The 11,129-nt window shown below is 36.8% G+C and overlaps 1 pseudogene; it reads left to right on the top strand.

Annotated features, from left to right (window-relative positions):
- Positions 1-3,651: 3,651 nt before the first annotated feature.
- On the top strand, positions 3,652-5,793 carry LOC149566478 (beta-ureidopropionase-like; annotated as a pseudogene).
- Positions 5,794-11,129: the final 5,336 nt, after the last annotated feature.

Here is an 11,129-nt window from a genome sequence, read left to right as displayed (position 1 = left end):
TTAGGAACATTGTAATTTTGACTCTCATAGGTGAGGGTAATGTCCTTAGCATGCAAGCAAATCAAGACTTTTTATTTGTTCCCTTGCTGAGGACATTCTCTTAGTCATAGCAGATAGAGTTCTAATGTCCATGATGGTCTATGAATTTTTTTTAAAAACTTATAGACCTATTAAAATAATATAAATGTGGTGCATCTTTTTAGCTCCACTTGTTGTCCATGCATATGGAATGCAGTTACATGTGCATTGTCAATTCTGAGTGGCTAAATCTTATTTTGGATGGGATAGAGAGAAGCCAAAGACATAAAGGAGATGCACCAGAAGATGGGAAAATGATGTCACTTTGTAGGTTTGGAATCCTTTTTGTTATATTTTGTCACATGTATCCACCCGTTATCAATTTCCTTAAAAAACATATTTGAAGTATTAAACTTTTCTTTGTGTGCAGATGAAAGTAAGATGGATTAGTGCGGACAATATAATACATAATAGGACAATGTTTTTGCTAACCCCAGAGGGAGATTTACAAGGATATTCTCCCTAAACAACCAACTTGAGGAAAGCCCAATGTTTTGAAAGAGCATGATGCTAGCAGGAATAGAGTAAGTACAAACACAATCATCACAGATCCAAATGCACTTAGAATAGCAAAACCTTTCAAAAATTAATATTTAAAAAATACCATCTAGAATGGAAGCATAATAGATGGAACACATCCCATCAACTAGATATTTGTATAATGAAAGAAGTAACTGAAAATGTGGGCATAGATAGGAATCGTATAATGTATGTGTGTATAAGATCTATAAAATCTAAGAACGACAAAGGTAGACAAAGATATATACTAATGTAGTTGGAGATAATAAGGACAAGATAGATGTATATGCTTGATCTTGATAATATCAATATACAAAAGTTCTTTTTATTATGCTATGTCTACTAAATGTTCCATGCTTTCATGTTTTGTAAACTACAAGTGTTTTGTCTAGATTAACTTCCTACTCACTTTGTATAACTGGGTATAAATAGAGAAGACACAAATTACTTGAACTCACAAACTTCGATCTGTGTTCCCCATTTTTCTTGCTAACAACATGCACACTAACAAATAAGAACCATGTCTAGGAAAGGTGTGAATGTAGATAATGTGAAATTTGAAAAAGTGGGATGAAAATAGCAACCATGATAATGTAAGTTTGGTAAGTATATCAAGGATGTTATGATTTTAAAAATTGAGTTAGAGCCAAAAGTGTTGGAAAGGGTCTTGCATTAGTGAGTGCATCAAAGGAGCCCAAACTGAAGTAATCAACACAAGTGATGTAAAACAAAAATAGAAAAGCATAGTTGTATTAATTTTTTGCTTCCATACATCAACATCACTAGATTATCCTAGCCACCATATAATAAGATCTCACATATCATCAATTTCCAATATAACTCAATGTTGTTTATTCCAATAGACATTAAGAAACTTGTTAAAATATTACTCCCAGGATAAAGGTTCAACAAACCTTCTACTACTTTGAAAATAACTTTAACATATATAAACTTTGAAAAGCTTGGGTTAGTCTTTGGTTAGATTCTGTGTTCTATGTTATGTCTTGGCACTATGCTAGCTTTCTGCTAATATAAATTGATCAAATCCTCTCCTTACTTCGTTGGCACTCCCTTAAGGGAAACACACTCCATTAGTAAGAGCTTAGTATTCATTCAGATAGAAAATATGTCTTGATTGCCTTCATCAATTTGGGTGTTGGCTCTTAAATTAGCATAGATCATGATGCAAATAAAACACAAGACTTGGGCTAATAAGTCTTCATGTTTCCAATTTGTCATTATTAATGACTGGTAATAAAATCTTCCATACTTATCTCTGCATCTATGCCTCTCCATATGATCTCTGCAACCCATATATCAAATTTTACAAAATGGTAGAATGGAGATGATCAAATCATTCCATTTCTTTTATAATGTTTGTGTTCAGATTAGAGTAAAGATTCAATGATTGTGTCCTTTCTTCTATGTTACAAGCATGATAAAAATGATGTACAACTACCTTTCAAATTGAGCCTCTGTCCAAATGGTCAAGAGCTCATGACACATAATTTCTTGAGAAAGATTTTAGACTGCATTTTCAAAGGCTAGGCATTCAAAAGTTTGTGGCTTGTTATAGTCTTCTCCTCTTAATGTTTTCTATGTTGGTTTTCCAATGCACCCAGTGGATTTCTATAGACTATATATCCAATCAAACATCATACATTGCAATGAGAATGGGTCCAAATCATGATGCTCTATCATTAATCAACATCCCCCCAATTCACACTCAACTCTTCCTTTTGACCTGACACTTCCCTAAACACATCCATCCATTTGGCTATGTCTCATTTGAAGGACTGTTTGAATGCAAATTAATATTCACTTATCAAAATTATCAATATGCCCATAGTAACAATATTGTGATCCGCTATCAATTTTTTTTTAATATAGGGCTCTTGTCGAAGTTTTGATAGTCTTTAATCGATTTTTCAATGTCGTTTTCCATTGATCACATTGCAATGTCATCGGAATCTCCTAGGATTTCATCGTAGTTTTGACGACGTTACATAGAGGTGTAAAAAAATGGCATGGAAACCTCATCGAAAACCACTGCAAATCGTCAAAGTTTCTATATGTATTGATAGATCTTTCGATGCTTGTGAGGTGGAATCAAATCATGGTCGACATCGCCTCCTGCTGAGATTGGGCTCATTTTTTATAACATCGTTCATTGATAAATAAACAACCATGTCTTGCATTGAAAATTTGACAAAGTTATAATGACAAGATGATTTGACCATTTACTATCAGAAAATTGACCAACCCTTGTCAAAAAAAAGTCCAAATTTACTAGTCGGTGATGCGTCGTTGCCCCTTGAGCCCAGCTTATGGGAGCTGCCCCAATATCTCCATTGAAAATTTTGCGAAGGTGGGAGAATTATGCTGATAAAAGTGGGTAAAAATTAACCTTTGAGTCTGACTAGGCTTCATATAACACCATCCACAACCTTAGAAAGTGGATTCTAAAGGCTCATGTTGGCTTCCTGCACTTCTCAACTTGCACTTGATCAATTTGAATTTTTTGATACTAATAATGTTATTGGTGCAACTGATCTCATTGGCCTTAGCTTTGTTTGTGATTCAACTGATTCCAATGTAGAAGAAAAAGAAGAAGATGATGATGATGATGATTATGATGAAGTGACCTTTAAAACCCAAAAATGGCAGCATGGAGGCAAAATTGTTATTTTGGTCTTTGTGTGTTTGTGAAACGAAAGAAAACAAGTTGTATGCCCCCACTTTAGGGAAAAATTGTGCTCGTGGAAGATTTTTTTCCCTTTTTGCTTTTGTTTTTAGCACCCAAACTTGCAACATGTTATCCTAGGTTTACCTAGGCTCCTCTAGCATCTTGGTTTTCTCATATGGATTCTTTTATAAAGGACTCACAAGAAACCTAGGATGACTAGTCAGGACTTCGGGTGAATCCATGGATATTTGGTACTAGACCAAGCCCATGCAAGTTAGAGAGGGTTTTGTAGGGTTCTTGACAGATTCAATTACATAGGTGAACACACAAGAAAGTTGGGGTTCCAGGTGGGATCTTGGATGAACCCAATGGAGATCCAGTTCCAAACCAAAAGGGTTCCAGGTGGGATCTTGGATGAACCCAATGGAGATCCAGTTCCAAACCAAAACCATTCAAGTATAGCAGGTTCTTTAGGGACCTTGTATTATAGGATTTTAGTATATTATATGGGTTGCATTGAATTTGACCAACATTTAATATCATTTTTATAAGTATTGGGCTCTAACTCATCTTTGAGTACTCAAGTTTATTTTAAATTTGTTTTTATCAATGGAATCACTAACATTCAGTCAAACCAGTGTTGCTAAAAAAAATTAAGCACGATAACATGAGGTATCTTGCTAATTCCAACGGAAGTACGAGTCATCTTATCAATTTCCTGCTTGTCGATTTTGTGTATGTTTTTTTTTTTTTTCCTAAACATTGAAGTGCAGGAAGTCAGCCGATGCCTTTGCCAAACTCTGTCCTTCCTATGGCTAAAGAATTATCAGTTGACTTGGAGGTACGTAATGGGACGTAAGAAAAATATGCTTTTGCTTTATAATGCTATCTGAATTTCAGCCTTAAAATTCTCCCCGCTCTAACCTTACTTTGGGTTACCTATTTGCATGAAAGGCATATCGTTTCAATGCTGAATCGGAGATGATGCGACCACCACAGTTCTTCCCACAAACTCTTCATTTTCAGAGCAGAAAATAGCCATCATGCAGAAGATCAAAAAGATAATTGAGAATGTTGGTGCTGCTGGGGTGAACATTGTTTCTCTACAGACAAGATAAGAAACACGTGTTTCCATTAGGCCTCTTTGGCAGCAGGAATACGAGTGAAATAGACATATGTAACAGTTAACACTGGAATTCTGCAATTTTATTTCAGGAAGCCGGGAGGATGCCATTTGCTTTTTGTACAGGAGAAAAGAGATGGTGCGAGTTTGCAGAAAGCATTGAATGGAGAATCAACTCAACTTTTGAAGGAACTGGCAAAGAAGTCTAACATGGTGATTATTAGTCCTATTCTAGAGAGATATAAATCATGGAGAACACTGCAGTGGTAGTAGGGATTAATGGGAACATTATTGGCAAATACCCTAAGGTACGAAGGACACTATGATCGACATTACACAGCATATTTCATGTAATTAGAAGCAAGTAAAATATAGCATGCTGTATCCAAAGCTTCTAAATTATTGATTCTCTACAAGCACGAGTGGAATTATTTTTGTCTGATTTTCCTTTGATAGGAGGATTAAAAGAAATGGTTGTCTCCTCTTGGCAGAATCACATTCCACGAGTTGGTGACTTTAATGAGCGCACATACCATATGGAAGGAAGTACTGGACATCCTGTGTTTGAAACTTCTTTTGGGACGATTGGAGTTAATATATGTTATGGAAGGCATTTGGGCTGAATAGAGCAGAGATTGTGTCCAATCCCTCCGTTACGGTTGGGGAACTCAGTGAACTTATGTGGCCTATAGAGGTGTGTTCTATCCTGTTCTGCAGGACAAAATCTTGATTTATATGAAATTTCATCCATAGATTAGATGCGTGGTTGCAGATTGTTGCTAGCTGGCCTTGGAATAATTTTATATTAAAAATGAATCATGGATGCACTGGTAGAGTCCATCTTTATTGTTGATAATACAGTCTTATATTTTAGTTGAATTGTAATGGTGGGAACCTGGTCTCCCAAAGTGATTATAGGGATCCCATGATCAAGTCCTTATTAAAGAGTAAAAGAATAAACTACTACAGTTGACAATTTGAATTTTCAGTCTGATTTATTCTGGGGGATATGTTTGCAGGCCCTCAATGCAGCAATTGCAAACAGTTACTTTGTTGGAGCTATAAATCGTGTGGGAACGGAAGTGTTTCCAAATCCATTTACATCGGGGATGGAAAACCTCAGCATGCAGACTTTGGTCATTTCTATGGTTCAAGTTACTTTTCAGCACCAGATGCTTCCTGTACTCCATGTAATTCCCGCTATGAAGATGTATTGCTTATTGCGGACATGGATCTTAACCTCTGCAGACAAGTGAAGGATAAATGGGGATTTCAAATGACAGCCCGTTATGAAATGTATGCAGAGCTACTCACAAATTACCTTAAGCCAGAATTTAGAGCACAAGTTGTTACAGACCCCTCACTGCAGAAGGAGAGATCTCAATAGTGCCTTGGAATAAAATTTTGCTTTTGTCAGGTAAAAATGTACTTTTTCAAAATTATATTGAAGATAGTGATTTATAGGGTCCGTTTGGTTTGTGAAATTTAAAAAATCTGGATTTCTAGAAACTTTGGTTTAGCCAAATCAAGGTTTTGTATATCTTCATTCCAATTTTTGGGATTTTACTGAAACTGTTTGTTTCACTCGGGAAGATGCAGTGTGAAGTGCATAAGCTTGGAGTTGAAGGCAAATTTCAAAAAGTAGTCCAATCTATTGTTTTTACACTCCTTAAAAAATAAAACCAGGTTTTGATTTTCAATTCCTGCCCACTAATAGGAATTTGGAAAACCTGGTTTTGAGGCAAAATTGAAAGTCGCATATGCTAATTCCATTTTGCAAATTTTGAAACGAACGCACAACTTTTCAAATTCGGATTTTAAAAAAGCCAATTCCTGTCATCTTCCATGAACCAAACGGACAGAGAATGGCTCTAAACCGTATTAAACAATGCAATCTATAAGTTTGTATCAAAAACCAGCAAAGATTGTTTCAAAGAAAACCAGGTCGTTTCATTCACTGCGCCTTCTGTCATAAGAAGATATGGATATACACATGTTAACTATATTTTTCAATATTTATAATTGATTTCAGAGTTAGAAAGATGTTGGTGGATACTTCGTCTCATCAAAGGAACAACGGATTCAGCATTGACCATGGAATGTTAAAGCCAAACTAATAATGTGAATGATTCAATATGTGGCATTAAGGTACCTCGTCTATTTTCAGTGGCATTTTGGGCTTCATCGTTTGAGCATAGAGATACTAAGGATAGGGAATGTTCCTGTCATATAGTATTTTTCATTATCTCATAACCTGACTGTGGCTTCTAAGTGTGAGTTACTCTTGGTAGCTGAAATACAGTAGAAGTCCATAGATGCTGTTTCCAAATTTAACCCAGGATTCTGTGCAATAAATCACCATTTTTTTATAGTTCTTCAAAGAGCTACCCTTAAATCTCAATTAGTGACCAATATGTGACGATACAATTCTATCTGGATTATTTCTAAATGCTGCAAACAGCTAGATTTTCCAACTTATTTCACGAGTAAAACTCCAATATGCACACATCTTTGAGATGGCCTGATGTGCCACGTCAAACAGTATCTTCAAGAAACTACAGAGCTTGGCTGTGGAAGATGAATCTAATACGATAACATTTTGAGGAAGATTGTCTCCCATATAAGTATGCTGGACTGTGTGTGTGTGTGTGACGAACCAGAATGGATAGCTCGGCACTTGCATCTATTTGATGACAGTACAGGATTGGATGCAATGTCCTTATTGAACTTGCAGCAGTTAGTGAGTACTCTGTCTCCAGAGAATTAAAAATGCCCACTATTGTAAGTAAAATAAAGCAACCAGGTTTGTCAGCTGTTAGTATAAATTCAGGAGATTTCTCCAGAATGCCTCTAATTAGAGGGAGATATTATTCCGTTAGCTGTCCCGTTTGAGGAAATCTCTACTACCAGTCCCTTCCTTAGACCTCTTGGGTCCCGGTCTGGTTCGTGCTGGGTTTGGTTTGCTGCGGGTTCAGGAAATATAGCCACAGCCTATAGGTTCACTCCTGCCAAACCAGATTGGATGAATGAAAGATTTTAAAATGTTTATGAGACCAAAGTCGTTTATGGGACTTTCTAATATAGTATGTATCTTAGAATAGGTGATAGAGTCTGAGCTCTTCAACGGTGAATGATAACAAGGTTTGCTGTCCTGTCTAACTGTGTTTCTTCAAATAAAATACCTAAATTTCTTCAAATAAAATACCTAAATTGTCCTTTTCTAAAATATGCAAAAATTTAGGTACTTGAGATACTCAAATATGTAAAAATGTTCCAAGCATAGCTGAAAAACTCGTCAAGATCAGAAGAAAACTTTATGAAAACTTGAAAATCTGCTTCAATTTATTTAGAAATGTCATTTTTTAGCAAAATTCAATGAGATGCCTCCAATGAGTCAATCAACAAGTAGATAAAAGAAACAAGCTAAGTTTAGATATATTTATTTGATTTAAAATTTACTTAAAAAGGATCCTCAAATAGAGATGGATGTGGATATGGATCGAACCCACCCACATTCCCTATGTGATATGGATCTAGAGGTCCCTAAACTTGGAATCTTGATGGTAACCTAATAATTGGAAGCAAAAATAAATTAGAAAAATATTTTCTTAAACTAAAAGTAAATTCAACAACAAAACATTTTGCATCTTACTCTTCCCAAATCTAGTAAAAAGTAGAGGAGAGGTAGGACTAGAGGATCTAATCCTAGGACTTTGCTATGCATGTACCTTCTCACTTGACATGATAGGATGTGACTCAAGCTCCATTCTTGATGCAAATGCTTTTGGAATTTGTAATGAATCCTCAATGTAATATCCTCCTCTGATTTGAACTTTGACTTGTAGAAATTTCACTTAAGGAATATTGTCAAACACTTTGTATGCAAACTCATAAAGCTGATTTCCTCAATAAATTGCTTTCCAATGAGTAGATTTACAAACAACTATGAAGTGACATTAAAATGCATAATACACATCATAACATTTTCACAAACACTTGGCACACATTCAACAGTATATGAAAAATCTGGAAACTCTTTCAATCTGCTGATAAAGGGTGATTTTTAAATGTAGGTGTGCACTTACAGCTGCCTTAAAGGCTGCAACAACTATTCAGACTTGTATTCAACAATTATTATGCAAAGTATCAAAATTTGACAGAAGAAACCTGAAATTAGTTGCCATAGTATTTTGCAGATGTAGTCGGCAGCCCTCCAAACTTCTAATCAGCCAAAAAAAAAGTAAACTTGATACCAACACTATTCATGCCATACTGTAGCAAAATACTGTTCATGTCGACTGTAGCAAAATACTATTCATGCGGCACTATAGCAATAACTAACTTTAGATCTGCATCTCAAACCCTTGTAAATTTCTTTATGCGAACGCCCCAAATGAAACCCAGTGTATTTCCTGAAGTGAAAACACCCTTGATCCTCCTGACTGTGTCTTCCAACAACGAAGAGAATGCTAGCAAAGAGGGATTCCGTCCTCCAAGCCCGATAATCAGATATCCAACAACATAACATTAATCTTCATCCCAGCATACAAAAAAAAGCTCTTCCATTTCTTTTATAGTGTTCTCACAAGAGCTCAATCCTTCGTTTTCTCAATGTGGGATAAAACATAACTCCCTTTATGTACCTTATGTCTCCAATGTGTTATAAAAATAAAGGGAACTCTTTTAATTTAAATATTTCCCACAAACTATAGTCTATGCATTAATAAAGTTAAATATTTAAATTTAACTTTATAAAATGTCTTTATCAATGCATAACAAATCTTATCAATGATAAATAAGTTTTTCTGTCGATTTTAAACAATTACCATCGACATACCACTGTGACTGAATGTCCGACCATGTCCAAAATGACTTACTATAAATAATAAGTATGCCCAAAGTTGCCCCAAAACCCCTCAGAAAGACCTGCAACTGAAATTGTCTAGGCCAAATGGCCTCTAAGCCCCTTTAATGTCCTAGTTAGCCTACGGGACTGTGGGGAAATAGGCTAACGACAACATCATGCTATGAATGCTAGAAAGGGGACATTACAGTCCGCCCTTCCCAAAATTGCTTGTCCTCAAGCAATTTCAGCTCTGGATGCTGCAATATCTGCTCATTTTCCCAAGTAGCATCCTCGACAGGTAGGTTCCTCCACTTCACTAGATACTCCCTGATAGTCCTCCTACGAAGCACCCTCTCCCTAGAGTCAAGTATGGCCTAGGGAACCAAGATAAGCTTTCCCTCATCATCAAGAGGTGGCAATACTACTGAAGGCACCACATTGTGACCCAATGCCTTCTTAAGGCATGACACATGGAACACATTATGCACTTTAGTGTCTGCAAGCAACTCCAACTCATAAGCTACTTCGCCCACTCTCCTGATTACTTTGAACGGTCCATAGTAGCGTGGTTTCAATTTTTCTGATCCACTCTTCTTGAGAGAGGACTGTCTATACAGCTATAACATGAGGTACACCATATCTCCCACCTCAAAAGACCTCTCAACCCTGTGCTGATCAGCATATTGCTTCTGCTGATTTTGTGCTTTTTGCAAATTTTCCTTCAAGGATCGCATAATGTCTTGGCACTCCTGCAAAGAATCCTTGGCCTTAGGCACCCTGCTGTCCCCAAATAACAAATCCAAAAAATTAGGAGCATCATACCCGTACAGTGCCATAAAAGGGGACATTTGAATAGACATATGGAAAGAGGTATTATAGCAGTACTCCCCTAGATGTAGCCACTTCACCCAAGCCTTCTGCTCTCCTGCAATGTAGTTTTGAAAGTACCCCTCAACCCATTTGTTCACTATCTCTGTCTGTCCATCAGTTTGGGGTGGTAGCTAGTACTCGGAGTGAGCTCTGTTCCACATAACCTGAACAACTCCTGCCAAAAGTGGCTCATAAATCTGCTGTCTATGTCACTGACTATGCTCCGTGGTATCCCATGTAGTCTGAATACCTCTCGAAAAAATAGTTCTGCTGTTTGTGCTGCTGAATATGTAGACGAAATTGCAAAGAAATGTGCAAATTTCGTCAATCTGTCTACCACAACAAAGATACAATCCCGACCCTGTGCCTTGGGGAGGCCTGTGATAAAATCCATGGAAATGCTATCCCACTTCTTCTCTGGTATGGGTAGGGGCTGTAGTAAACCACCCGAAAAAGAATGTTCTTGTTTGTTCTACTGACACACAGGGCATTCCCTCACAAACTGAAGCACCTTTGATTTGAGTCCTTTCCAAGTGAAGCGCTCTCTCACCTGCCGATTTGTCTTAAAGAATTCGGGATGTCCTGCCATTGGTGAATCATGAAATGCCCTCAAAATCTTCTGCTTCATAGCAGACCCGAGTACTAAATAAATCCTTTCCTTGTAGATGATCAGATCATTTATGACAATGTATCGACTATCTTGAATAGCTCCCTCAATAATGCTAGATGCCCAACTATCCTTAGCATATTCTACCAAGATCATCTCTCTCCAATCATCTATGACTATCCCAACAGCAAGCAAATGAGGCCTTCTAGATAAAGCATCTGCAACAATATTTTTCTTCCCTTTAACATAGGCTATGTCGAAATCATAGGCTTGTAATTTACTCACCCATTTATGTTGCCTGTCATTAAGGTCCTTTTGTCCAAAGAAATGTTTCAAGCTATTATGATCTGTTTTTACTGTGAACCGGCTTCCCACTAAGTACTGCCTGAACTTAGCTAGC

This window comes from Cupressus sempervirens, chromosome 3 (genome assembly GCF_028749045.1).
Source record: "Cupressus sempervirens isolate cs-2001-9-10 chromosome 3, ASM2874904v1, whole genome shotgun sequence".
Classification (NCBI taxonomy): Eukaryota; Viridiplantae; Streptophyta; class Pinopsida; order Cupressales; family Cupressaceae; genus Cupressus; species Cupressus sempervirens.
This window is presented reverse-complemented; position numbering and strand designations above follow the sequence as displayed.